Source organism: Anarrhichthys ocellatus, unplaced genomic scaffold (assembly GCF_004355925.1).
Source record: "Anarrhichthys ocellatus isolate YVR2014 unplaced genomic scaffold, GSC_Weel_1.0 scaffold11, whole genome shotgun sequence".
NCBI classification, from domain to species: Eukaryota; Metazoa; Chordata; class Actinopteri; order Perciformes; family Anarhichadidae; genus Anarrhichthys; species Anarrhichthys ocellatus.
The window spans coordinates 1525730-1531110 of NW_022280041.1; the positions used below are offsets into that span (position 1 = coordinate 1525730).

General features: G+C 44.1%; 1 protein-coding gene across 1 annotated transcript in view; it reads left to right on the forward strand.

Moving 5' to 3' along the window:
* Window positions 1–3029: 3029 nt before the first annotated feature.
* Window positions 3030–5381, forward strand: part of LOC116385439 (diacylglycerol kinase eta) — a 60186-nt gene continuing 57834 nt past the window's right edge. Inside the window, exon 1 of the mRNA XM_031850932.1 lies at window positions 3030–3776. The gene's annotated coding sequence lies outside the window, so the exon portion shown is untranslated. The remainder of the gene's footprint in view (window positions 3777–5381) is intronic.

Sequence of the window (5381 nt, forward strand, 5' to 3'; positions counted from 1 at the left end):
TCTCTCTCTCTCTCTCTCTCTCTCTCTCTCTCTCTCTCTCTCTCTCTTCCTTCATCTCCATTTCTACTACAAACACTTTCTTTTCGACAGTGATGCCAAAGTCAAACTGTATTACATCACTGGTGCATTTCCAACAGGAGGCTCTTTTTTTGTTTCCTCCTCCGCGATGAAAGCGGACATTGAGGTGATTGAGTTGTATAACTCCTTCATATTTAGGGCAGTGGTGCATGTTTACGCCGTGTGATCACCGTCACGATGTCGTGTGATCCAACGTTAAAACTGACTGCTAGAGAGAAGGAAAAAAAATGTGCGCGGAGAAGAGAAAATCGACGTGAGGTTGATGGTGCTGCAAAAAAAAAAACCAGGATAAGCAGGCTTCTGCTGGGTTGAATCCCCGTACGCACATCGGCTGTGAACATCTCAGCAGTGAGAGTGGATGACTAATACTACTCCTCCCCTCCTCTCACACTCATACACACCCCTTCACGAAGCATCTGATGGGTTTCCCTTGAGTGTGATGCTTAAAGGAAAATCCGCCTAATCAGGCTAAGTTTTATCATTGCAGTGCAGGAGTTAAGCGTTCATTAAGTGGGATTTGTTGAGAGTGGAAGCTGAAAATGACAGTTGGAGTTTGACTTCATACCTGAACCATAGACTGTATGCAAGACTTGGACGTAGTCACCGTTATGTCACCCATTGGTTTGAAGCCTTGTGTTTGGCATTCTGGCTGTACCATCTTGCTTTTTGGCAGTCGCCATCTTGGTTTTTAACCAGCGCCATCTTGCTCTTTGGCCGTCGCCATCTTAGTTTTTGGCCATCGCCATGTTGGTTTTTGGCCATTATGCGTTGGTTTTGGCTATTGGCATCTTGGTTGTTGGCTGTTGCCATCTTGTTTTGGGCCATTGCCATATTTGTTGTCTTTTGCCCGTCGCCATCTTGGTTTTGGCCGTTACTAACTGAACTGATGAGAGCACTAGAATTGAATATGTTCAGACTCAATCACACTTGTTTTTATTTTACTTCTGGAAAGGACTTGAAGCTTCTGTCCTTAAAGTGTTAGATAATTAAAACCATAGTTTTCTAACTAAGTAGTTGTGTTGCCTAAACCTAACTAAAGTATTTCACAATCTTTTCCTAAACCTATATGACTTGTTTCCTGTAAAAATGGAAGTTTGTAACGAGCGGAAATTGTCACGTGTTGCTGGATTTTCTTAGGAAAATGCACAAAAAAATGAGTGACTTTTCCTACGAACCGTTGCATGAGGATATTTTATGTTGGCCTAAATTTAAATGATTTTACCAAAGCCCAAGTCTAACTTTGCGTAACTGCTACATCACCAGATTTATCAAATCTCAGCAGCGACGCTTCGCGACAGTGAACTTGTCACACTGAGAGCTTCCTGCATCATTCACAGAGAGCGACATCTTTTTCCTCGTTCCCTCTTCTTTCACCCCAACTCAGGTCTTAAAAAGCTACGTTTTTCTAGATTGACTCACACTCGGCGTCCCCGGTGCAGTTTTCTTTTCCCCGAGCCTAGAACAACACGCATAATTCAGCTCGCTGCTGTAGGATTAAGGGGGAAGACACCTACTTTTCAGACCCACCAAATCCCTGCAGCGGCGTCGGGACGTGTGATTCGCTTGTTAGCGGCGGCTCCGGGGAGCCGTATAACTCTGCTTTGATTAAAGGTCTCGGTGAAAGGTCGCGAGGGAGAGGGAGGCCGACAGAGAGCAAATTGAGGGACTTCAGAGGCGCTGACGGAAATGTAAAATGTCCCTCACTGTCAGAGCGAAGCTTGAAATAAGTGTGTACTGCTGTGATAATGACGAGCCGGAGTGCTCGAAAACAGCTATTCTCAACCCCTGGATGGGGGCCCTCTGGTGGGCCTCAAAGCGCCATCTGGTGGTCTGCAGAGGTACTGTTATATTGTAGTTTCTGTTAACTTCCAAGTTATTTTTATTTCTAAATGTGCTTAATAATTCACATGAATAAAAAACATAAATATTCAAGCAACGTATCATTTCAAAAAACAAGTGTTTCGACTTTGTTAGCTCGCTAACGTTCCCCTCGGGAGCATCGGGATGTGGGAGAGAACTCTGCATGAGTAGAGTTGTGAGGAAAATATATACATAATACATATTTTTCCTCTTACCTGCAGTGTTTTTATCAATCTAGATTGTTGGTGTGAGTAGTTTTGTAGATACCAGCCGTAGAGATGTCTGCCCTCTCTCCAGTATAATGGCACCGTATGGCTCTCAGCTTGTGGTGCTCAAAAGGTGCAGTCATGCGTTTGTTCCTCCTCTTCCTCGCTCCTTATGTCCATCTGTCCTCAAAGTGTAACATCGCTGGCTGCGATCCTGGCTTTTTGCTTTCTTTCTACCAACTATATCCATCCGTCCGTCCCTTAGTCGCAGCAGTTGGACTCAGACCCGGGAGTTTCAGTGATTTCCCTCCAGTTTCTGGTTGAGGTCCTCTGGATGGAGCCCAGGGGGGCCAGAGGGGACCAGATGCTGGCCAGCTGTAGTAGCTCTTGTCTGGGCCACTCTGTCACCAGATGTGCCTCTCACCTCTGGACCCGGGACTGTCCTCCATCACTCCGTCTGTCTGGCAGGGAAACCCATCAGTCCGTCAATCCAGGGCTTTCTTTGCCTCCGTTGTTTGCTCACATGGTGAGGACAAAGCAAACCTTCTGCTTTTCATTTGCCATTTTTTAAGGATTAATATAAGCTTGCAACAATTGTGGCACTATGTTTAGAATTTTTATATTATTATTAAAGATAAACATGTTTATTCATCACATCATCATTCAGAGGTATAGTGGTGAGGAATCATAGACTGTATGTAAAAAGTGGATGTAGTCACTGTGATGTTTGTTGATTGGAGTTCTGCATTTTGGCTGTCGCCATCTTGGATTTTGGCCGTCGCCATCTTGGATTTTGGACGTCGCCATCTTGGATTTTGGCCGTCGCCATCTTGGATTTTGGACGTCGCCATCTTGGTTTTTTGTGACACAAGCGGGTGCCGCTAAGTACAACCGAATGCTGAATAAGACATATTTATCTTATATATTTACAGTTAGCTTTCATGAACTGAAAACACCCTGTGAAAAAGATTTTGTCCGTCATCATCTTGGTTTTTGGCCGTCGCCATTTTATTTTTTAGACGTCACCATCTTGGTTTTTGGTTAATGCCATCTTGGTTTTTGTCCGTCACCATCTTGGTCTTTATATATCTAATCAGTTATAGGTCTCCAACTATTGATTAATCTGTTACCCACAAGGAGGAATCTTTGTGCACTGTCCTCATATCCACTTTTCTGATAACACCAGTGTTTTCTACAAGCCTGCTTTGTTTGCGAGATGGCCTACACTGTGCAGAATGAGTTCCTCCTGAAATCGGACAGATTTTTAAACGCACACACTCCAAAGACAGATCGCCACAAACCTCACAGAGCCTTGAGGAGGAACTCGTGTGCTGTCGGCTTAGAGCGGCTCTGCCATTCGTCAATGCAGAATGTCAGCGCACAGCTCAAGGGAAGGACAACAAAAAAAGAAAAAGGAAGGAGGAGGCCACACATGACATTAGCTTAAGATTCATTTTTCACAAAATACTACGTGAACTATCAGTAAAGGTTATGTTGTCGTGTAGTGCAAGAAAATAAATGAACTGACTGAGTGAATCCAGCAGGAGCTGAGCATCCATCTCACTGATGGACGTCCTGTCAATCTCCTCGAGGGAAACCACACCACAGAGGACCAATCAGCACTAGAGGGCTGTAAGCATTAATACACACACACACACACACACACACACACACACACACACACACGCACACACACACACACTTTGCCTTTAAGCTATTTTGTGGAGGGATTTAAGAGTGTGAAGTCAGAAAGAGGTCAGTGAGCAGAAAATAAAGAGACTCACGGCAAAGCCTAGTGACATACTGCCTGTGTACACACACACACATTCATGTCGTCGTGCCTGGAGGTTCTACTATTCCAGACAGTTCCTGTTGAGACATATAGCAAGATTGTGTGTGTGTGTGTGTGTGTGTGTGTGTGTGTGTGTGTGTGTGTGTGTGTGTGTGTATGAGTGTGTGTGGCCCCTGTTGTGAGTGATGTGTCTGAAGGAGTTTCCTGCAGAGAGCTGCAGCAAGGAAACCCTACTGTGCGCGTGTGTGTGTGCGTGTGTGTGTGTGTGTGTGTGTGTGTGTGTGCGTGTGTGTGTGTGTGTGAGTGTGAGACGCTGACACGGAGGAAAAGGAAGGCTGAGAGTTATTGAGAATGATATTGCTCTATAGGACAGAGAGGGAATAAACCGATAAAAATGGACAGAGACGTGAAGAGGTATAAATTAAGGAACGAGAGAGGCATCGGACAATAATCCCTCTCTGAAGATACAATAAAGACAATATATAGCACCTGTAAATAAACTCACCGCTTACAGACAGCAGGCGGTGACTGACTGAGCATTCTGCTCAGCTTCATAAGAACAGAAAACAGAGAGGGTGCAAAGAGGCCGTTTTTACTGCACAAATATAAACAAATTAGAGAGGTGTGTGTTCTAAAATATGCTGAATTAAGATTAAGTCTGTCCAAGCACATTTTAGCCATCCATCTCTCCCTAACATTGTGTGTGTGTGTGTGTGTGTGTGTGTGTGTGTGTGTGTGTGTGTGTGTGTGTGTGAGTGAAACAGTGATGCAATCAGACAGGCTGTTGGCATTGTGAGCAGCTGTGGGTTAGGACCCCACTGTCTGTGCCACACCACTGCTGTCTGACACACACACACACACACACACACACACACACACACGTCAGTCCATATCACTGTTAACATGGGTGACTTGAGAGCCACACTGGGGTGCTATATAAAAATAGCACTCTTCTTATTCATAGAATGAACAGCTTTGACTCTGATTGAAGAGGGCAGTGTGTGTGTCGCTATGTGTGTGTCGCTGGGTGTGTGTGTGTCGCTGGGTGTGTGTGTGTGTGTGTGTGCGCGTCTCTGTATTCCACCAAATCAGAGCTTCACATTACTTGGGATCTGTAGGTCGGCGACAGCTCGTACTCACAACAGCACAACATGGGGCCACACTCTTTATTAAAATGTAATTACATGAAAGTATAGAATACATTAATCAAACAGTAATAGTCTGGTGTTCAGATTTACACAAAAGAAAAACCTCCATGTGGCCCTGTTGTTGTTCAGTCTATCTGTAATTAAAACCTTTAAATTAAGGAAACACTCAGTTTCTATTTAATCATTTCTAAAGTATTTACAGAAAGAATAACCATCTGTTAGTTCTTTAAGAAACAATGTGTTTTGTTTGATTAAATTAGATATATTCCAGTCCATTAGTCATGTTATTGCATCTGC